We start from the raw sequence: 23,309 nt of genomic DNA, 5'->3' as shown, positions 1-23,309 counted from the left end.
TTCTGTCTTTTTCCACCCCCTCAGGGATCCTATTAATTCTGACATTGGAATGTTTCATGGTGTCATTTATTCCCCTATTTCTGTTTTCATGGTTTCTAGGCTGTTTGTTCCATGCATCCTCCTGATCCTTTTTCTAGATCAGTTTGTCCTCTAGATCACTACTTCTGTATTCTGCCTCAGTTACCCTAGCTCTTTGCATATCTAGATCAGATTGGATCCCATTGATAGCATTTGTAACATCTTCCTGGTGGCTTTCAATTCTGCCCTTAGAAATTCTATACTGGGGAGGAGGAGTCAAGATGGCAGAGAAGTAGCAGGCTGAGACTACTTGAGCTAGCAGGAGATCAGCTAGATAGCTTATCTAAATATTGCAAACACCTACAAATCCATTGGCAGATCGAAGAGAAGAAGAACAGCAATTCTAGAAACAGAAAAACAACCACTTTCTGAAAGGCAAGATTGGCGGAGAAGTGAATCCAAAGTGACGGGAAGATAGAACCTGGGGGGAGGGGCCAGCTCCTGGCAAGCAGTAGAACAAAGGAGCACAAAATCAGGACTTTTAAAAGTCTGTTCCACTGAGGGACATCGCTCCAGAGGCTAAATCGGGGTGAAGCCCATGTGGGGTCAGCGTGGCCTCAGGTCCCGCAGGGTCACAGAAGGATCGGAGGTGTCTGAGGGTCGCAGAGCTTACAGGTATTAGAATGAGGGAGCCGGCTACAGAGACAGAACCGACAGTGAGCTCAGAGCTCGGGGTTACCTTGAACGGGTCACAGACTTGGTGAGCTCGGAGTGCAGCCGGGGGTCAGTCAGTCAGGAGTTACTGGGCGCTCTTCTCTGAGGGCACACTGAGGAGAGCGGCCCCCAGCTCTCGGCTCCTTTGGGCCAGAGACCAGGAGGCCGCCATTTGTATTCCCGTCCTCTGGAACTCTATGGAAAGCGCTCAAAGAACAAAAGCTCCGGAAAGCAAACCCGAGCAGATTACTCAGCCCAGCCCCTGGTAAGGGCGGTGAAATTCTGCCTGGGGCAAAAACACTTGAGAATCACTACAACAGGCCCTCCCCCAGAATATGAACAAGAAAACCAGCCAGGACCAAGTTCACCAACCAAAGAGTGCAGTTTCAATACCAAGGAGAGCAGCAGAATTCCAGAGGAGGAGAAAGCAAAGCATGGAACTCATGGCTTTCTCCCTATGATTCTTTAATCTTGCAGTTAATTAATTTTTTTTCCTTTTTCATTTTTTTTCTCTTCTTCTGAGAATTTTTTTTTAACATTTAACCTTTTCTTTTTTAATGTTTTTAAACTAGTTTATCTAATATATATATTTCTTTTTATACTTTTCTTTATTCATTTTCTTTATTTAATTATTTTCTTTTGGTTTGTTTTTGTTTTATTTTGTTTTTTATTTCTTTCTTTCTGAAACTCTTTTTATCCCCCACACAATTTGTGATCTCTTCTGATTTGGTTAAAAGATATTTTCCTGGGGTTATTGCCACCATTTTAGTACTTTACTTGCTCCTTCATATACTCTTATCTGGAAAAAATGACAAGGAGGAAAATTTCACCACAAAAAAAAGAACAAGAGGCAGTACCGAAGGCTAGGGACCGAATCAATACAATCATTGGTAATATGTAAGATCTAGAGTTCAGAATGACAATTCTCAAGGTTCTAGCCAGGCTCGAAAAAAGCATGGAAGATATTAGAGAAACTCTCTCGGGAGATATGAAGGCCCTTTCTGGAGAAATAAAAGAACTAAAATCTAACCAAGTTGAAATCAAAAAAGCTATTAATGAGGTGCAATAAAAAGTGGAGGCTCTCATTCTAGGATGAATGAGGCAGAAGAAAGAATTAGCAATATAGAAGACCAAATGACAGAAAATAAAGAAGCTGAGCAAAAGAGGGACAAACAGCTACTGGACGATGAGGGGAGAATTCAAGAGATAAGTGACATCATAAGACAAAACAACATTAGAATAATTGGGATTCCAGAAGAAGAAGAAAGAGAGACGGGAGCAGAAGGTATACTGGAGAGAATTATTTGGGAGAATTTACCCAATATGGCAAAGGGAACAAGAATCAAAATTCAGGAGGTGCAGAGAATGCCCCTCAAAATCAATAAGAATAAGCCCACACCCCGTCACATAATAGTAAAATTTACAAGTCTCAGTGACAAAGAGAAAATCCTGAAAGCAGCCAGGGAAAAGGAGTCTGTAACATACAATGGTAAAAATATTAGTTTGGCAGCAGACTTATCCACAGAGACCTGGCAGGCAAGAAAAAGCTGGAATGATATTTTCAGAGCACTAAACGAGAAAAACATGCAGCCAAGAATACTATATCCAGCTAAGCTATCATTGAAAATAGAAGGAGAGATTAAAAGCTTCCAGGACAAACAAAAACTGAACGAATTTGCAAACACCAAACCAGCTCTACAGGAAATATTTAAAGGGGTCCTCTAAGCAAAGAGAGAGCCTACAAGTGGTAGATCAGAAAGGAACAGAGACAATATACTGTAACAGTCCCCTTACAGGCAATGCAATGGCATTAAATTCCTATCTCTCAATAGTTACGCTGAATGTTAATGGGCTAAAAGCACCAATCAAAAGACACAGGGGGGGCACCCGTGTGGCTCAGTGGGTTAAAGCCTCTGCCTTCGGCTCGGGTCATGATCCCAGGGTCCTGGGATCGAGCCCCAAATCAGGCTCTCTGCTCAGCCGGGAGCTTTCTTCCTCCTCTCTCTCTGCCTGCCTCTCTGCCTGCTTGTGATCTCTTTCAAATAAATAAATAAATAATCTTTAAAAAAGACACAGGGTATCAGAATGGTTAAAAAAACAAAACCCATCTATATGTTGCCTACAAGAAACTCATTTTGAACCCGAAGACACCACTAGATTTAAAGTGAGGGGGTGGAAAAGAAGTTACCATGCTAATGGACATCAGGAGAAAGCATGAGTGGCAATCCTTATATCAGATCAATTAGATTTTAAGCGAAAGACTATAATAAGAAATGAGGAAGGACACTATATCATACTCAAAGGGTCTGTCCAACAAGAAGATCTAACAATGTTAAATGTCTATGCCTCCAACGAGGGAGCAGCCAACTATATAAACCAATTAATTACAAAATCAAAGAAACACATCAACAATAATACAATAAGAGTAGGGGACTTTAACACTCCCCTCACAGAAATGGACAGATCAACCAAGCAAAAGATCAACAAGGAAAAAAGACCTTAAATGACACACTGGACCAGATGGACATCACAGATATATTCAGAATATTTCATCCCAAAGCAACAGAATACACATTCTTCTCTAGTGCACATGGAACATTCTCCAGAATAGATCATATCCTCGGTCCTAAATCAGGACTCAGCTGGTATCAAAAGATTGGGATCATTACCTGCATAATTTCAGACCACAATGCTCTGAAGCTAGAACTCAACCACAACAGGAAGTTTGGAAAGAACCCAAATACATGGAGACTAAACAGCTTCCTTCTAAAGAAAGAATGGGTCAAACAGGAAATTAAAGAAGTATTGAAAAAAATCATGGAAACAAATGATAATGAAAACACAACAGTTCAAAATCTGTGGGACATAGCAAAGGTAGTACTGAGAGGAAAATATATAGCAGTACAAGGCTTTCTCAAGAAACAAGAAAGGTCTTAGGTATACAACCTAACCCTACACCTAAAGGAGCTGGAGAAAGAACAAGAAAGAAACCCTAAGCCCAGCAGGAGAAGAGAAATCATAAAGATCAGAGCAGAAATCAATGAAATAGAAACAAACAAACAAACAAACAAAACAATAGAACGAATCAATGAAACTAGGAGCTGGTTCTTTGAAAGAATTAATAAGATTGATAACCCCCTGGCCAGACTTATCAAAAAGAAAAGAGAAAGGACCCAAATAAATAAGATCATGAATGAAAGAGGAGAGATCACAACTAACACCAAAGAAATACAAACAATTAAAAAAACATACTATGAACAACAAATTTTACAATCTGGAAGAAATGGATGCATTCCTAGAAACATATAAACTACCACAACTGAACCAGGAAAAAATAGAAAGCCTGAACAGACCCATAACCAGTAAGGAGATTGAAACATTCATTAAAAATATCCAAACAAACAAAAGCCCGGGGCAAGACAGCTTCCCAGGGGAATTGTACCAAAAATTTAAAGAAGAACTAATTCCTATTCTCCTGAAAGTGTTCCAAAAAATAGAAATGGAAGGAAAACTTCCAAACTCATTTTATGAGGCCAGCATCACCTTGATCCCCAAACCAGAAAAGGAGCCCATCAAAAAAGAGAGCTATAGACCAATATCCTTGATGAACACAGATGCAAAAGTTCTCACCAAAATACTAGCTAATAGGATTCAACAGTACATTAAAATGATTATTCACCACGACCAATTGGGAATTCTTCCAGGGCTACAAGGTTGGTTCAACATCCGCAAATCAATCAATGTGATACAACACATCAATAAAAGAAAGAACAAGAACATTAGGATACTCTCTATAGATGCTGAAAAAGCATTTGACAAAGTACATCTTCCCTTCCTGATCAAAACTCTTCAAATTGTAGGGATAGAGAGCACATACCTCAATATTATCAAAGCCATTTATGAAAAACCCACTGCAAATATTCTCAATGGAGAAAAACTGAAAGCTTTTCCACTAAGGTCAGGAACACAGCAGGGATGTCCATTATCACCACTGCTATTCAACATAGTACTAGAAGTCCTAGCCTCAGCAATCAGACAACAAAAGGAAATTAAAGACATCCAAATTGGCAAAGAAGAAGTCAAACTATCACTCTTCACAGATGATATGATACTATGTGTGGAATACCCAAAAGACTCCACTCCAAAACTGCTAGAACTTGTACAGGAATTCAGTAAAGTGTCAGGATATAAAAACAATGCACAGAAATCAGTTGCATTTCTCTACACCAACAACAAGAAAAAAGAAAGAGAAATTAAGGAGTCAATCCCATTTACAATTGCACCCCAAACCATAAGACACCTAGGAATAAACCTAACCAAAGAGGCACAGAATCTATACTCAGAAAACTATAAAGTACTCATGAAAGAAATTGAGGAAAACACAAAGAAATGGAAAAATGTTCCATGCTCTTGCATTGGAAGAATAAATATTGTGAAAATGTCTATGCTACCTAAAGCAATCTACACATTTAATGCAATTCCTATCAAAGTACCATCCGTCTTTTTCAAAGAAATGGAACAAATAATCCTAAAATTTATATGGAACCAGAAAAGACCTCGAATAACCAAAGGAATATTGAAAAAGAAAGCCAGAGTTGGTGGCATCACAATTTCGCACTTCAAGTTCTATTATAAACCTGCCATCATCAAGACAGCATGGTACTGGCACAAAAAGAGACACATAGATCAATGGAACAGAATAGAGAGCCCAGAAATAGACCCTCAGCTCTATGGTCAACTAATCTTCAACAAAGCAGGAAAGAATGTCCAATGGAAAAGACAGCCTCTTCAATAAATGGTGTTGGGAAAATTGGACAGCCACATGCAGAAAAATGAAATTGGACCATTTCCTTACACCACACACAAAAATAGACTCAAAATGTATGAAGGACCTTAATGTGCGAAAGGAATCCATCCAAATTCTTGAGGAGAACACGGGCAGCAACCTCTTCAACCTCCGCCGCAGCAACATCTTCCTAGGAACATCGCCAAAGGCAAGGGAAGCAAGGGCAAAAATGAACTATTGGGATTTCATCAAGATCAAAAGCTTTTGCACAGCAAAGGAAACAGTTAATAAAACCATAAGACAACTGACAGAATGGGAGAAGATTTTTGCAAACGACATATCAGATAAAGGACTAGTGTCCAGAATCTATAAAGAACTTAGCAAACTCAACACCCAGAGAACAAATAATCCAATCAAGAAATGGGCAGAGGACATGAACAGACATTTCTGCAAAGAAGACATCCAGATGGCCAACAGACACATGAAAAAGTGCTCCATGTCACTCGGCATCAGGGAAATACAAATCAAAACCACAATGAGATATCACCTCACACCAGTCTGAATGGCTAAAATTAACAAGTCAGGAAATGACAGATGCTGGCGAGGATGTGGAGAAAGGGGAACCCTCCTACACTGGGGAACACTCCTACCCTGTTGGTGGAAATGCAAGCTGGTGCAGCCACTCTGGAAAATAACATGGAGGTTCCTCAAAATGTTGAAAATAGTACTGCAGTAAAAGGCCCTGGAGGGGTGACAGCACCCCTCCCCTACACCATCGCATCCTAGGCTGCAGATGGGTGTCTTATGAGTGTACTATAATACCGTACCATACCATGCCATCATCTGTCCTGATGATTGCATACTGTTTTGCCATTTTAACCCATGGAAACACTAGAAAAGTTTGGCAAGGGGAAATGACTCAATTTTGTAGCTCTAAGTAGTTAGTTGAGGACACTGACAAGAAACAGTAAAGACTGAAATCCATCATGGTCTATGCAACATTCCAACACATGTGGTCCTTACAGCAAACATCCCTAGGAAATAGTCCCCAGTTGTGTTTTAATTCAGTCGGGTACTAGTTTCCAGTGGTGGTTCCATGGCCGGAAGTGGCCCGACCAGGGATGTGGAGAGGATCATATTAGATCAATCAGGAGGAAACCTCACATGGGAGTCTTAAGATTTGCAGCTGTCCTGGTGGCTTAGGTGGTTGTCCTGTGCCCAAGACAGACAACTTTATATAAGAACAGGAATAAAGAGAAGGCATCAAGTTTCTGGGTCATATTACCATTCTAGCCAGGGTACTGACTTCCAGCCAAAAGGCAGACATTCTCCCCGTAGAGCAGCCACAGACTAGAGGATTGCAGCCTGAGCTATTGACATGAAAGTGTTCCAATAAGACCATACTCCTTGAAAAGTTCCTGAAATGAGACTAAAGGAAAAGGAGAGAAAGTACTCACCGATTTTTGCACCGAAGCTCAGAGTTCAAATGTAAAGACTCACAGCCCTATGTTCAGATGCCAAAGGATGAAGTTTTAGAATATAAGTGAGGTCCAGGGGAGTGGGGTCGAGAGCTGATGACCAAGAAAGAATTCTTGAGACTTCTTTGGTGCAAAATGGTGGTTTAAAACATGGGGACAGGACTCATGGGCAGAAAGATCCTCTTCTCCCTTGACTGTTATCCCAAAGAACACCTGGGTGCCTCTTAGCCTTAGCTAGTCTGTATGAATGCCAAACTGGCACCACGAAGTGGCTCACCTTAGACCCTATGAGGTCATTGTGGAGGCAGGTTAGGGCCACTCAGACTACATAGGCTTCTGAGGACCCTAATGGTGCCTAACCATGGAGCCACAGAATCAGTCCGCCCGCAAGCCAGGTCAAACTGCGCATTCACTCACACATTCACACCAAAGTTATTATAGTTTCTCCCCTCCAGGATGCCCTGACCTGTGGAATTCCTTCTGGAAATTCTTTCCTGTCTCTCCTTATGGGGGTTCCTGACCTGAAGGACCTCACCCCCGCCACGGGAAGCCCTACCTGTGAGACCTCTAAGAGGTCTCTGGGAGGTGATCAGTCAGTCTCCCCTTCCACCCTCACTGGTGGGTCTGACTGGGTCCTAGGGCCCCAGTTCTTACCAAAATCCAATGTTGGGACCAAGTCCTTCATAAATTCCCTGTCTTCTCTGGCCCAATATGGATTGTCTATCCCCACCCTTGTTGGTGGGAAAACATGCTGCCTGTTCCTTTGGATCTGAGGATCATCTGAAGAGGGAACCCTTCCTCTGCCCTCTGGCAGCACATTGTCTTTTCTGCCTCCCCCTCACCCTTTTTCCTGTTTCTGCAACACCCTGGGTGCGGCCTGCATTACTGGCTTCCAGACCATCCTCAGTGCCTCAGGCACCGTGGTCAAGGAGCAAGAAGAACACCCACAGGACCTAACACCACCCACGCCAGATTTTCCCACAGGGCTCAGGTGAAAATTGACCCTGGGGAAGATTCTGGTGGAACGTATTTCAGCATTTAAACTAAGTTTGTTGGTTTAGTTGAGACAGATGTGTCTTTTAAGTTATCAGTGGTAAATGTAAAACTTTTATTCTATTAAGGTTTACTGGAGGTTAAATGAGCTTATTATCTCTGTTGAAATTTGTTAGCAAAGTGATGACTAAACTGATGGTTAATTGTCTGAAAGTTTTCATGGGTAATTGTTAATATGGCTTTCAAAGTATTTGGTAACCTGAAATTTTAAAGTTTTGGTTGGATGACAAATGGAATTAAATTTTGGACATCTAGGTCTTTTCCAAATGAAATAAAGTGCTAAAGCATTGGTTACTGGACATAGTTTTGTGCCTTTGATTTTCTATTGCAAAGAAACTAATGATATTTAAATCTGTTGATAAACATGTTTTGTGCTTAACTGATTCATAAATTTCCCATCTAAAGAATTTTGTTGTAACAGTTCAAAAATGGTTAATACTAAGCCATCACTAGATGTTAAGGTGTTTCTAAGAGTATAAAATTCTGCTAATTGTAACTATGACTGATGGAAATAAGGGAAGCAACTCTATGTGGAAAAGTAGGAGATATGTAAGAAAGATATAAGGAAAGGGAGTGCATCATGGATAGGACTGGAAGATATTATGCTGAATGAAATAAGTCAATCAGAGTGAGTCAAATATCATATGGTTTCACTTATTTGTGGAGATAACAAATAGCATGTAGGACATGGGGAGATGGAGAGGAGAAGGGAGTTGAGGGGAATTGGAAGGGGAGGTGAACCATGAGAGACTATGGACTCTGAAAAACAATCTGAGGGTTTTGAAGGGGCAGGGGGTGGGAGGTTGGGGGGACCAGGTTGTGGGTATTAGAGAGGGTACAGATTGCATGGAGCACTGGGTGTGGTACAAAAATAATGAATACTGTTACACTGAAAAAATAAAAATAAATAAAAAATAAAAAAATAAAAAAAATTAAAAAAAGAAGAGAAGGCATTTTTGTTCTAAATGAGATGGTTGTTTGGAAGGAAATGGCTTGGGGCAAAACCTAAATGCAAAGGAAAGTTGTAGAAGGTTTGTGAAGGGAAATCTTCCGAAAAATAATTTTAAATTTAGTCACAATGGACTAATATTGAAATGAATTTTTTAAAAAGACAGTGGTATAGAAAGCTGGTTTTATCTCTGTTTAAAAGGACAAAGTTTTCTTAGGTTAATGGATCTGCTGTTAAGAAGTAAACATAAAGATTTGTTTCCTCTTTGCCTGTCCAGAAAAAAAAAATTCCACATTTCACCTATATCAGGTGTTTAACATCCCTAATTATATTTAGGCATGCACTTTAAAACTTTCTAAGATTTTTAGCAAATGTTGACAAGATTTAAATTGTAAATGAAATCCCTTTAACTCATAAGGCTTTTCCTTGGTATGCTAAGTTACTCAGGAGGTACTGCTAAACAAATGAGAAACCTTGGGTTACATTTGGGTAAATGCTATAATGATTCTAGAGGTTCTATACATTTCCTAAAGTTTAATGTTTTGATAAGGTTATCATTTGATATTTAATTATTGAAGTGTTATGTGCCACAGAAATAACCTGATTTTCTTGCCAGCTATATTGTAAACTCTCATCTCATCAACTCTTAAACCATATCCATTCTGAGTTTTTGTCATTTATAATTGTTTTAATTCTCTTGTAAAATGGGTTTCACCTTAAAGGAGATTCATAAAAAGTACTTTCAGGACAACACAGGTATTCAATGTCTTTAAGATCAGAACTGAAATGAATAAGAATTTCCAGAACTAACTAAAGCTGCATTCAAACTAAACCAGAATTAGTAACATGGGACTAAATGAACTAAAAGATTATAATATTATGTCTCTTATTTTAGACATTGCTCATTCTCTAATGTTTGCTCGTCCACACTAAGGAAAAAATTACTTATCTGTGACTTACAGAAATGTAAAAATATTCATTTGTAAACAAATCAAAGCATTCAACTTTTCTCTCTATCTGAACCTTCTGAAACTCAAATGGTTTCAGTAAATATTCTTCCACGGAAATCAGTAATTTGGATAAGTTTAATAAGAATCTGTTCTCCTTGTAACAGGACACCATTGGAAACATTGGTTATTTTACCAAGGCTTTGACTGGAATGTCATATTTGAGGAAGACATGCATAGACTCAGATATGACCAGACAACTTTAAGGAACTAAGGTTGACTTTATGAAACCTGGAGTCATAAAGCCCCTTGGAACTGTTAGCCTGGTACTTTGCTTACAGAATGCCCAGAAGCCTCACCAGGTGAGTAAAGAATGTTACTTCCTGGCAGGTGCAGGAACCTCAGGATACTTTGGCATCCTCAGGAAGAGGAATTTGCCCAAATTTACAGGTATTGCAGGCATGTCTGACAGTAAGTACTTGGCTTGGCTTCTGGCCTGGAGAGGATACTAAAAGTTCAACCTAGAGATTTATTATAAGAAGTTCCAGCAAAGCATGTTTTCAGATATATATATATAAAAAAAAAATAGGATGGTGTGTCACTTTAATACAAAACAAAAAAAAGAACATAATTTAGGACTAGTATATATGTTACTGTTTTATGTTTGTTGATCATTATAATCTTTTATAATTTAAGTTGTGTCTCCTACAGTAGGGCTATATTGCATACTTTATTTCTCAGTCCCATTTGTGACCAAAAGCATTCATCAAAAGGCAGTTGGTAATGTTTTAAAATTAGATTGTGATGATGGTTTTACAACTCTGTGAATATGCTAAAAATCATCAAACTGACACTTTAAAGGAGAGAAATTTATGGCATGTGAAATATATCTCAATAAAGCTGTTAATCTTCATTTAAGAAAAAAAAAAAAAAGTTCCAGCAAAGCAGATTCTGAAAGATTTATATGATCACTCACTCTTCTTCCTGATCTTATGAAAATAATTAGACCAAATCTGCTTAAACTGGACTTGTTTTTCAAATAAATTAGTCCTAATTTGGCTATCTCTGGAAATGAGGGTTATTTTAGAGAGAAAAATTATGTTTCAGTAACACACCTTTGTGGATGTTGAGTTATAGATTTTATTGTCCTTAAATGTTTGTTGTTTACATAAACTAGACAACTAGAGGTAAACTTAAGAGAAATTAACACAGTTACTCATATATAGACAATCTTCTGTTGATTATTCTGTGGAGATAAATAAAAATTGGCCTATTTTATAGTCATAGGATGGCAAAGATCTAAATAAACCATGGGCATATAATTATTTAAACAACTGGAAAATGGGATTAATTCCCCAACAATTGTGTAACTTAACTATCAACTTAACCAATTCTGTGGAGCTAAATAAAAAATTGCTTAAAAAACAGAAGCATACCGCACCCCATAGGATTAACTATGGACTTGTGGAGATAACAGATGACCCCAATTTATTTATGATTGGATTGGATGATGTATGTGGGACTCCTCTTACCTCTTGACAAGTTTTCTCCCACTTTCCAGTGATCCTTTGTAGTTGGGATATTGTTAAGGCTGGACCACTCAAGAAAAAGGCTTCTTAATGGTTTCATCCCTTAGTCATATTTATCCTTGAAGCCTCCTCTATTGAGTTACAATTATAAACAAAGGCTTTAGCTAAGCATAGAACAGCCCTCCTCATAAAAGAAGCCTCAAAGCTCCCTACGGGACAATCCCTGACTGTAATGATTTCACATCAGGTCCAGATTTGTCTTAGAAACCAAAGGCCACCAATGGATGACAGAGGCCAACTTATTAAATACCAGGCTACACTGATAGAGATACCTGAAATAATACCTAAAACCTGTCATACTTTAAAATCCAGCTGCCCTTATGCCTGGACTCGAACATCGTACTTCTGTGGAACATAACTGTTGGAGGTCATTGATATTGTTTATTCTAGTCTACTGGATTTAAAAGATTTCACAGCTATAATTCACCTGAAAAGCTCTATGGCAGGCCACTCCCCATAGCAAGTAGGCTTAGAGGAGTCTTCAAACAGATTGGAAACTTAGAGGTGTCCCAACACCTCCAAGCCCCAGGAAAAACTTGAAGGTGCATCTCCCGAGGAGCTTTAGATAGGGCCCCCTCAAACCATGGTGGACAGGGCCCCACACTATTGTTCTAAACACCCCTACAGCTCTTAGGGTGTTAGGTGTCACCAAATGGGACCACCACTCTAGAGTATAGAAGGCCCTCACCAGTTGGATGAATCAACCATGGAAAGCCCAACCATATCCTACAGACCTGCTCTGGCTGCACCTTTGATGAGACCCCACCGACTGATGGGCATCTGTTCACCATGGTCCCTGGCTATTGTCAACATGACAGCAACACCCTCACCTCAGGAGTTGGATTTACATTGTTCCCCCTTCTGACTGAACTTTTTCCCAGAAACTTGTTATTGTTATTGCTTATTGAGCAGCCTTAGGAACCTTAAGATGGATTGCTAAGCTCATAGAAAACATTATTACCAGACAAGCCACTGACCAAATACTAGCCTTGCAGGGCCATGGTAATAGAGGATAATGATGTCCTCTTAACTAGGTGTTTAAAGGGGCATCAAAGGGGGGGGGGGTGATAGGGAAAAACTACTCTAAGATGGCTGACCAAACCAGCAAAGGAATTCCAGTCCCTGTCTCAAAGCCCTTCCAGGTTCTTCTTTCCTACCCCATTTCCTGCACATGCCAAAAGTACCCAAGTACGCAAAAGTAGAGAAGGGTATAAATCCCCATCCCTGCTTGTGCTTGCAACTCAGACTTTTGGAGTACAACCTCATCTGAGCCCACCAGTGTTAAATAAACGCTGATTCTCCAATGTCTCTGAGTGCCACTTGGTTCTTCTGCCAGGATCCAGTCCAGGTTCTGCAACAAGATCTCTTGCTCTTTTTGAATGCTTTTAACTAGACTCCAAGTTAATGCTGATCTCCAATCACAGGGCACTTTCATATTGGGGTAGTACTTTCCAATTATCACTTCTGGTGGTTCCTCCACCCTTCTGTTTATCCTCTGATATCACTCCAAGCATTCCCACACTGTTTTACCTCTCCACTGGTGTCTTCTGCCCCCCATCGAGATCCAAATGCATATAATCTACACCTCAGGCTGATTTCATGGGTGTTCAGAGTGTTATGGTAGATATTTAGCTTACTATATGGGACCAGTTGAAAAAGGGTCTCTTACGTCTCTGCCATCTTGCCCCCCAAATCCATCATTTTGTTCTTAAGGTAAAAATTGGCCTGTTCTGTAGTCACAGGATGGCAAAGATCTAAAAGAGTGACTCTTGTCAAACTGGGCTACCATGACAGTCATTTTCCAATATTTACTAAATTGCTTTAAAATTAAATTTTTGCTACTGTTAAGGCATTGGAAGTGTCGTGACATGAATATCACTATCACCAACCACTATAACCCTTTAAAGTCCCCATTATGGGTGCTTTAATGATTTTTGCTTTTGTTCCTTCTTTATTTTTCTTTTATCTTATCCTCTAAACTCTTCCATTTTTCTTCATCTTTCATTCTTATATTTCTGGATTTCTTATGCTTCATGACTTCCAATTTAGTATCTAGTAAAGCCCTTAGGAATTCTTTAGTTCCACTACCCACACTAGGACTAAAGATGATGGAGACACTTATGTTAAATACTATTGTATCATTAAAAAGTATCAAACATAATTTGATACTTATTCAATTTCATTATGAGGAGAGCAATTAGCAGCTACTTAAATATGCTAAATGAAGCTATATGGCTTGAGAGGAATAGCAAATTTCATCTAGATTTTCATTGATGCAGAGTTAGATTTTATGGCTTATATACATCAGTGTTCATATATCTTAAATAAGGAAGAACAAAGAGACATAAAAATAGAGGGTAAAGTTGGAGCAAGAAGATCTAGGGAAGACTGGAACTAAAAGAGAAGAGTACTATATATTACAGTATGAAGTTGAAAGATGTCTACTCTACGATTTTGATGATAATGCATATGCTGTTAATTTTATAATATACATCTTTCCCTCAAGATTCAGAATCACATCCTACTCTAGCTGATTATCTCCAGGTCACCTCAAATTTAGCATGTTCAAAGTGAATGTATCACCTCTTCTCATCACAATCTTCTTTCTCTCCTCAGTAAAAGCCCCACAAACCATATGAAGGGCCAAGGCAGAAATCCATTCTCATCCCTTAGGCATGAAAGATTTTTCATAATGCAAATCTAATCTCTCTTTCTCTTACCAAACCTTTAGTGCCTTACTATTGCCTTAGAGTGGAAGGCTCTGTGATATGTCCCCTGCCTATATCTCTAGATACCATGAAATAAAAACCATCTCTGAACATAGAAAGGAGAGACTTTATACAAAAGCATTAGTGTACGAGGAAAAATAAACTATTGAAATAGGGAGAACACTGTGACACTAAGATCTGCAAGTCTCAAGAGTTAGGCAGGAAGGGTTTTTCTTTTATACAGGAGCAAACTGTAAAGAAGTGGGATGAAAGGATCATACTATCTGATAGTAGATAGATCATAAAATGTTTTATCCTAAGGCAGCATGGTTCTCTGGTTTAGAAGGCTGTATGCCAGCTGTCTGAGGATGGGTCAAGTTCAGGGATGTGGGGGAAAGAAAGAAACTTTACTAAAATTTGATGAATAAGCATTTTGTTCCCATTGATAAGTGGAGGAAAAAACAGTTCAACTAATCAATTATGAGACAAAGAATTAGAATTTGGAGAGTCTGTGTCTGACCTTGTCATATGTAAACAAGAGGGTGTCAGTGAGTTCTATCTAAATCATATAGTAAAGGAGCTTCTTCATAGTAAGCCATTTCCTGGAACACAAAGGGTGGGGGAATTTCTCAACCTTCCTGTTTTCCAGAAGCACCAGAGCTCAGGTAAAGCTTACCATTGTCACCACATATCTTAGTTCTCTCATTATATATATATATATATATATACACACACACACACATACACACATATACATATATAGGAAGGCTGAACTCGATATGCCTTACCCAGGCATTAATTAGTAACACCATAGGCTAATATTTTCTACCCTAGCATCATTTATTTGGCTTATTCCAACCCATCATTCAGCAAACAACTTATGTATCACCAGACTGGGTCTTTTTTTTTTTTTTTCCTAATTCCTGAACAAAGATGGATGTCCTGCAATGTATTCCCACTGACAATGGTGAATGTTACCTGAGCTCTGTGATCCTGGAAAACATCAACAGTTAAGACATTCCCCCCACTTTTTTGTGTGTGTTCTCAGAATTGGCTTATTGCAAAGGGCTACACTTTCTCCATGGCATAGATAAGACTCACAGATGTCCCTATTTTTTACCTATAACAAACAGAGGTCCTCCAAATTCCCATTCTTGGTCTCATGAATGATTAGCTGAACTGTTTGTCTCCATCAATAAATCAGAATAAAATGCCCTTTAGTCTTACTTTATGGAACTTAGCTTCTCTCCTTTTTCTAGGCCCCTCAACTTTGAGTCACCATCAGTCCAAACCAGCACAAATCCATGTTAAGGCACCTCCTTAGAATAGACTGACCTCAGGGTAAAATAGTCTCCAATTATTGAAAAAAAAATAAGCCAGACACTAAAGATGGATTTTATATAATAGTTCCACTGAAGTAGGGGACAGACTCCACTGTAACCTTTGTAGAGGTGTCTGGGCATTTCAAAGGGAAAATGAGAAAGTGGGAAGGGAGAATGAGTGAGGAGCTCAAGTAGTGTCAGGGAAGTGAAAAGTTACAAATCGCATGTAAGACCCTGGTCATTTTCAATGTGATTAGGCCATTTGTGTCTGCCAACTGGCACTTATTAAAGGTAGGCTCCTTCCCTGCCACACAGAGTAGAAGACAGGGGTCCTATTCTTCCTGATGATTACATTTTAAAAGAATGGTTTTCAGGTTCTTAAGAAAGACAATCTTAGGTTGTAAGAGATACACATATCAAAGTAACTAAAGAAGGATTTACAATTAGGAGGTGGGGGTTGCTTGTTTTTCTTTGTTTTTTAGATAGATGCTTCTAAGAAGAGAGAAGATTGGAGCATTATTACATTTTTTAGCAGCATTGAGCTTTCTCAGACAGGAAATTAAAGTGATTGGGGTCATAATCCTAGCAGTACTGCCTTGAACTATTTGAAATAATGCTAGGGTTTGTTCCAGTCTCTTAATGTGTGTGGAGACAGGTAGATAAAATCACTTGTGCAGAGAATCTGCAGTTCTCATGGGCCAACGTTGAAGCCTAGTTGAGAAGAGGTCTCAGGGGACCTTGACTAAAGTTTGTTCAAGGAGTCTTAGTCAAGATCTACTATGCACATACATCCACTCATTGTATTATCCCATAGCCACTTCTTTCTAATTTTGTTCACTTCTTCCTATATAAGATAGTCTTTTCTGCCTGATCTTTGAGATGCTTGCAGAAGTTAGAGCATACTTCCTGTTGTAATTGCCCTTCTCCCACATGATAGTCCCTGTTGTCCCTTACAATAATCCTTTCAAATACAGTTTCTCCTTCCCTAAATCCAGATTTGTTATTTATTTGACACCATGACACTCTAATACTTATTACCTTATAATAATTTGTTTCATGTCTGTGTTACTATATTACTTTTTAAAGTAATCTCTATGTTTAATATGGGTCTCAAACTCATGACCCCTGAGATCAGAAGTTGCATCCTCTACTGACTAAGCTAGCCATGTGCCCTTGTTACTCCACAAGGCCAAGGACTATACCTGTTAACCAGAAAGAAGTATCAAATAGAAGCTCAATAAGTATTTATTGATAGAAGAGGATATGAACTCATGGTGTATTAAGAATGTATGTATAATTACAAATACTTTGAACAGAATTATAAGATTCAGTTCTGTATATTGACACTGTTATCAACTGAAGCTTTTCAAGAAGGCAGGGTAAAACTAATGGTGTTAGTAATTTCCTTTAGAAATTATGGCTCCTGGGATGCCTGGGTGACTCAGTCAGTTAAGCACCTGACTCTTGGTTTTGGCTCTGGTCATGATCTCAGGGTCTTGAGATAAAGCCTTGAGTAGGGCTCCATGCTCAGCAGGTAGTCTGCTTCCCTTCTCCCTCTGTCCCTCTCCCTGCTCATACAGTCTCTCTCTCTTTCTCTCTAAAATAAATAAAATGAAACCTAAAAAAAAAAAAAAAAAGGAAAGAAAGAAACCTTATCTCCTTAGGTAGCTGAATATGACCAGAGATTAACAATAAAATCTTCCCAAAACAAAAAAACAAACAAACAAAAACAATATCATCTTCCATTCCTTTCTTGAATATAAATGAAAGTTTCCATTGTATATTGCAAGAAAGGAAAAAAAAAAAAAAGAACCTCTTCTACCCTTTTAGATTTAGGGGTTAGGCCTACAAATTAAACTGACAAAATACAGATTAACATGACAAAAGACATACAATTTTTATTGTATTTTAATATTTTTATGTGCTTGAAGGCTTCACAAAAAAGAAATGAGAACCCCAATAGCTACTAGATTCAGGGGTTTGTGTATCCTTTTAACAAAGGACATTACATTGCAGAGAAGTGACTAGAAAAAAGAAAGGGGGGTTTGCGTTTCTAGGAATGATGAATCATTGTGAAAAAAGTACCTAGGAAATATAGGAGATAACTGACAAAAGATAATAGTTATTTTAGTAAGATTTATGCACACTCATCTTGACATCAGCTCCCCATCTCTGGTGATGAGTCACTCTATCTCTGGAATACAGAGAGGACACCTTTTTAATGGGAAATTTATACCCTGCTTTTGGGCAGATAGGAGGAAAACAGATGATTCTTCTTAAATCTCTTGTTTCTCAGTTGCTTTCAGCTCAAAATAATCTATTTGCCAAAGTGACATACTGTGGGGTGGCACATTCGGATTTCCATCAAAATTCTTGGTCATTCTTAAAAGAAGGAATTTGAAGATTTATGTTTTGAGATCTAGTTTGTTATTTCTTTTAATCAGTGAGAAAGATAAAATTTTTGTCTTATTTTCTATGTTTCCCAGGAGAATAGACTCACACTAAACTGTATACTTTGGTAAACTATTCAAATTAATCCCGAAGATTATATTTAAGGTAAAGAACTATTTGCTGAGTATTTAGTAACCCACTAACCCATTGATCTCAATGATATAATGGCTCAGCTTCCAGGGTGAGCTTCGTAATTTACAATGTAGATGACTTGCTATAGGCAAAATCTTTGCATGTTGATATTACGGCTTTCAGCTCCCTGTTAAGAGATCTAATCACACCTGTATACTTTTTTTCATTGTGGAGACCTTCACTGCTGTCTATAAACTTTTAAAATATCTTGAGCATAGCAGCAACTTTACTCAATTTTTCATAGTCTCAGTTCATTAACACTTTAATTGTTAAATGTAAACATTTTTGCTGAACAGAAAAGGAATATCTCAATTTGAAAAAAAAAAAAAAAAAACAAAAAAGACAGACATTCCTACTTTGAAGGTAGCCAAAACTGAAAAAATGTAAAGCATTTATAAGCAAGTGGGGAATGACACTACTTTGTGACTTCAAAGTAAAATAGGAACTAGAATTATTAAATATAATTGTCAAGTGCAAGAAGCATAGTGTTCACCTTTTAAATTGGATTCCTAATAAACATGACAAATTTAAATATAGACCAATTAACGGGCAAGGGGAGAAGAGAGTCACAGGAAGCCCCACACCATATTTATAATCATAGCTGGAACTGTTTACCTACCTTCTAGTACAGTTACTCAGCCAGTGTTTATTTACACCTGAATAAGATGACAGGGATTGCTGGATGTATTTTATAGGCCCAGAACAAAGCCAACAGGGTCAGGAAAGGAATAGTTTGAGCTAGGTTTAACTGTTTGGGCAGAAAAAATGAAAAAGAGGGCACCTGGGTGGCTCAGTGGGTTAAAGCCTCTGCCTTTGGCTCTGGTCATAATCCCAGGGTCCTGGAATCGAGCTCCGCATCAGGCTCTCTGCTCTGCAAAAAGCCTGCTTCCTCCCCTCTCTCTCTCTGCCTGCCTCTCTGCCTACTTGTGATCTCTCTCTCTGTGTCAAATAAATAAAATCTTTAAAAAAAAATGAAAAAGATTTGAGTGATAGTTCAGACTTAAATTTCCTACTAAAATGTGCCAGTGAATATATGTCATTAGTATATTACAATAATTTCAGTGTCATTTTCCAGGTCAGGTCCAAGCATGTCTCAGGTAACTATAGTGGCTTAGGATAGATTTGGAGAAGCCTAGACCTTCAGGTAATTGAGCTAACTTCAAGTTCTGCTAGACCTCTAAGCAGTGGTAACTATAGAATATGGAACTATGAAATAATATGTTGGATTACATTGTCTAGTAATTTATGAAAAAATGTGAATAGGTCACCCCTTCGCTTGTACACACACTTTCATTTTTCCTTATCATCTCAAAGAGGGCAGGTGTCCCTTTTCTCCTTTATCTGTTTTTCCACCACTGCTGGATCCTTTCTATCAATATGCACATAGTGGCAATATTGTCTGCCCAGAGAAGGAATCAGTAATGGAGAGAGAGAAAGAGAATGAGAATGGGCAAGAGATTCCAACATGAAATAATAGAATACACCAAGAGATGACCAAAGCACATTGATGTGAGTTTTATTGGAAGATCAAAGAAGCTAGGAGGTGGGCCGCATTCTAGGAAATTTGCCACCGTGTAGAAGGGTTCTAGCTACCAAGCTAGGGTGAAGAGGCAGCAGACATATCCCAGGGATTGGCATTAACGATAAGAAAAAGAAGTTCCCAACCCTACAGAGATAAAAATATTAGGAATATTAACAAGACAGGAAATCAAGGAAACAGTAGAAGGCTGTTTTCAGAACAGAGGCATCAGGTTTAGCCCAGACTACTATCAAGACCACTCAAGCTGAGTTATAGCCTGAAGAACCTTCATTATCTCATGACTAAGGACAGCACTGACCCCCTGTTATATGCTATAAGGGTCAATTTGTGTGGTTGTGGGAAAATTAAGGCCAAAAAAAAAAATGGGATGAAGCCAAGTCTCACATTAGAACCTGGAAATAAACACTCATCAAGAATTCAGAGTAAAGTCAAGGAAAAGTTGCTTTAATTTGTAGGATTTCACTGTCTAGTAATTCATGAAAAAATGTGAATAGGCAGTCCCTTCACTTGTACACACACTTTCATTTTTCCTTATCAGCTCAAAGACAGCAGGTGTCCCTTTTCTCCTTTATCTGTTTTTCCATCACTTCTGGATCCTTATTATCAATATGCACATAGCAGCAATATTTTCCATCTTGACACACTTTCTTGATGCTATTCCCTTCATTCTACTATTACCTTGCTTTTTTTCCTCTTTAGCAAAACAACCTTGAAATTATCAGTCCTCACTTAATGTACTTCAACATGTGCTATTCTCTTTGAACTCTCTCTAGTCAGATGTTTATCTCAACCACTCCACTGAAGCAGCTCTTGAAAAGTTTACCAGTGATTTCCATATTCCTAAATCCTACACTCAATTCTCAATCTGCATATAACTCACCTATGAGCAGCATTTGTCATAATTTTATCACTTAGTCTTGAGCTTCTGAGAAAATTTTCTCTTTGTTATCTCTGAATGGTAGCAGAATTTGCCACCCCCAAATATCTTAATTTGGGATAAAGATTATTTTAAGTTGAAGGTTACTGAGAAGAAGCAAATATAGGAAAAGCCCCCTGCCATGCACCTATTTGCCTAAAAATGAGAACATAAATTTATAAAGATCTCCCTCTTCTCCTCTTTATCAGGTGAACAAAAGTTAATAACTTTTAGTTCCCTAGAGTAGAGAAGACATGGGAGCAATCTATGTAGCAAACTTCACTAAGTAGCCTTTATTTACCATTAGTTTCCCATATATTTGTCTTTCCACAGTTTTCCTTCCCTAGGGATTCAAGGTTTTTTTCCTTTGTCTCATTATTTCTCTCATAACATACTGTTCCTTTGTTCAGATGCTATATAAATGGAAAAGGAGTGTCAATATGGTGGAGAAGTAGGAGACCCTCTTTCAACTGGTCCCCTAAAGTGAGCTAAATATCTTCCTTAACACTCTGAGCACCCATGACATCAGCCTGAGGTGTAAGATTATACACCTCTGGATATCTATGGGGGCAGAAGACATCAGTGGAGAGGTAAAGCTGAGTTGGAATGCTAGGACAGATATTGGAGGATAAGTAGAAGTGGGAGGGAGCCACCAGAAGTTATCTGTTGGAAAGTAATACCCCAATACGCAAGTGCCCTGTTGTTGGGGACCAACATTATCTTGGAGTCTGGTTAAAAGCACTCAAAAAGAACAAAAGAGCTAAAGGGGTAACTGGTGGAACTGGGTAGTCATGGGCATAGGTCTAAGAACACAGACCCAGGACTGCCACTGCCAGTGACCACCTATGCCAGATAGAGTGTGGCAAAGCCTCCAGCCCATGTTCCTTGAGCCCCTACTGCTCTTTGCACTGCCATTTCATTGGCATACTCCCACCCATGTGTGAGGGCTTCTGGTGTGGGTAACAGCTGGCACTCTCTAGGTCCACAGCCTCCTGCACTCTGCATGCTCTGTGCCACTGCAGGCTGTGAGCACACTCACACCCACACCCGAGAGAGCTTGGTGTGGATACTGGCCATAGCTCTTTATGACGCCAGCCTCCTGCCACTGGCCAAGGGTCTGAACACTCCCAGCCTGTGCCTGGGAGAACCAAGGGTGACTTCCACTCAGGATCCCTTGGTGGCAGCCTTCTGCAATCTGCACAACCATGGGGACTGAGTGCTCCCTGTGTGGGCCTGGAACCCAGACAGCAGTCTCAGGAAAGGCAGCCACCAGAAGTGGGCTCCCTGGAACAATATCACTCAGGGTTTTAGTGGCACAGGGTTGCAGAGACAAGCAGGCACCTCACATGACCACTGGGATGGTGGCTATGGGTGTGCACCACCTGTGAGAGGCTTCGCTGTTCAGTGGAGTTTGCAGAGGGGGAGTCTGTGTGTTCTGGACCACCCAGAGGGGAGCAGACTGAGGTTTCTCTCTGAGGTAGAGATCTGAGTGCAGTTTGCTTTCCATGAACCTCAGAAAAGCAGCAAAAAGCCTCCAAAGAACAAAAGACTAAAAAATTGGTTTCCACAGAGCTCAGCCCTTGATGGGGGAAGGACAACTCTACTCAAGCAAGACTGACTGAAAAACAACACAGCAAGCCACTCCCCCAGAAGGCAAGCCAAAAGATGGAGAGGGCAACCACCACAGGGTCCCCATAAAACTGTAAAACCCCAGCATCAGGAGAAAACAATACATTAAGCTCCTGGTATTGCCCAAAAACCTGTATATTTCATAGATATAATTTTTTTTAAAAAAATTTATTCTCACTATTCCTGTTCCTATTTTTATTTTATTTTATTTATTTATTTGACACAGAGATCACAAGCAGGCAAAGAGGCAGGCAGAGAAGGAGGAAGGGAAGCAGGCTCCTCGCTGAGCAGAGAGCCTGATGCAGGGCTCCATCCCAGGACCCTGAGATCATGACCTGAACTGAAGGCAGAGGCTTTAACCCACTGAGCCACCCAGGTGCCCCTGTTCCTAATTTTTTAACTTACTTACCATTAAAACTAGAAATTTAATACAACATATTCCATAATAACCTTTTAACTTGAACTTTTTTCATATATATATACCTGTGTTATTCTTTTTCTTTTCTATTTTTTTAATATACATGTAGATATAAACTTCAAGGTAATCCTCTTTCCCTAATCAATACTACCTCTATATATAGACTAGTTTTAATTTCCCTTTATCCCCAGGAAGTTGACTTATTTAACAAAGATATGAAGATATACCCAGGAAGAACCAAAATAACATTCCTTGCCACATCAAGGATTTGTAACCTCCCTCCCATCTTTTCTTCTGTTAGTGTTTCTGTGTGTTTGTTTTTGTTCTGGTATTATATAAATCTTTTTTTTAAGATTTTATTTATTTATTTATTTGTCTCAGAGAGAGAGAGAGAGAGAGAGAGAGAGGGAGGGAGAGAGAGAGAACACAGCAGGCAGAGTGAGAGGCGGAGAGAGAAGCAGGATCCCAACTGAGCAAAAAATCTGATGCAGGAATTGATCGCAGGACCCTGGGATCATGACCTGAGCCAAAGGCAGCAGCTTAACTGACTGAACCACCCAGATGTTCTGGTATTATATAAATCGTATCCTTGGGGTTCATTTTGGCTGTTTTTTTTTTTTTTCTTGTCATTTGCTTTTGTTGATCTTTTTGTATATATA

This window comes from Mustela nigripes, chromosome X, assembly GCF_022355385.1.
Source record: "Mustela nigripes isolate SB6536 chromosome X, MUSNIG.SB6536, whole genome shotgun sequence".
Classification (NCBI taxonomy): domain Eukaryota; kingdom Metazoa; phylum Chordata; class Mammalia; order Carnivora; family Mustelidae; genus Mustela; species Mustela nigripes.
Note: the sequence above shows the minus strand (reverse complement) of the source record.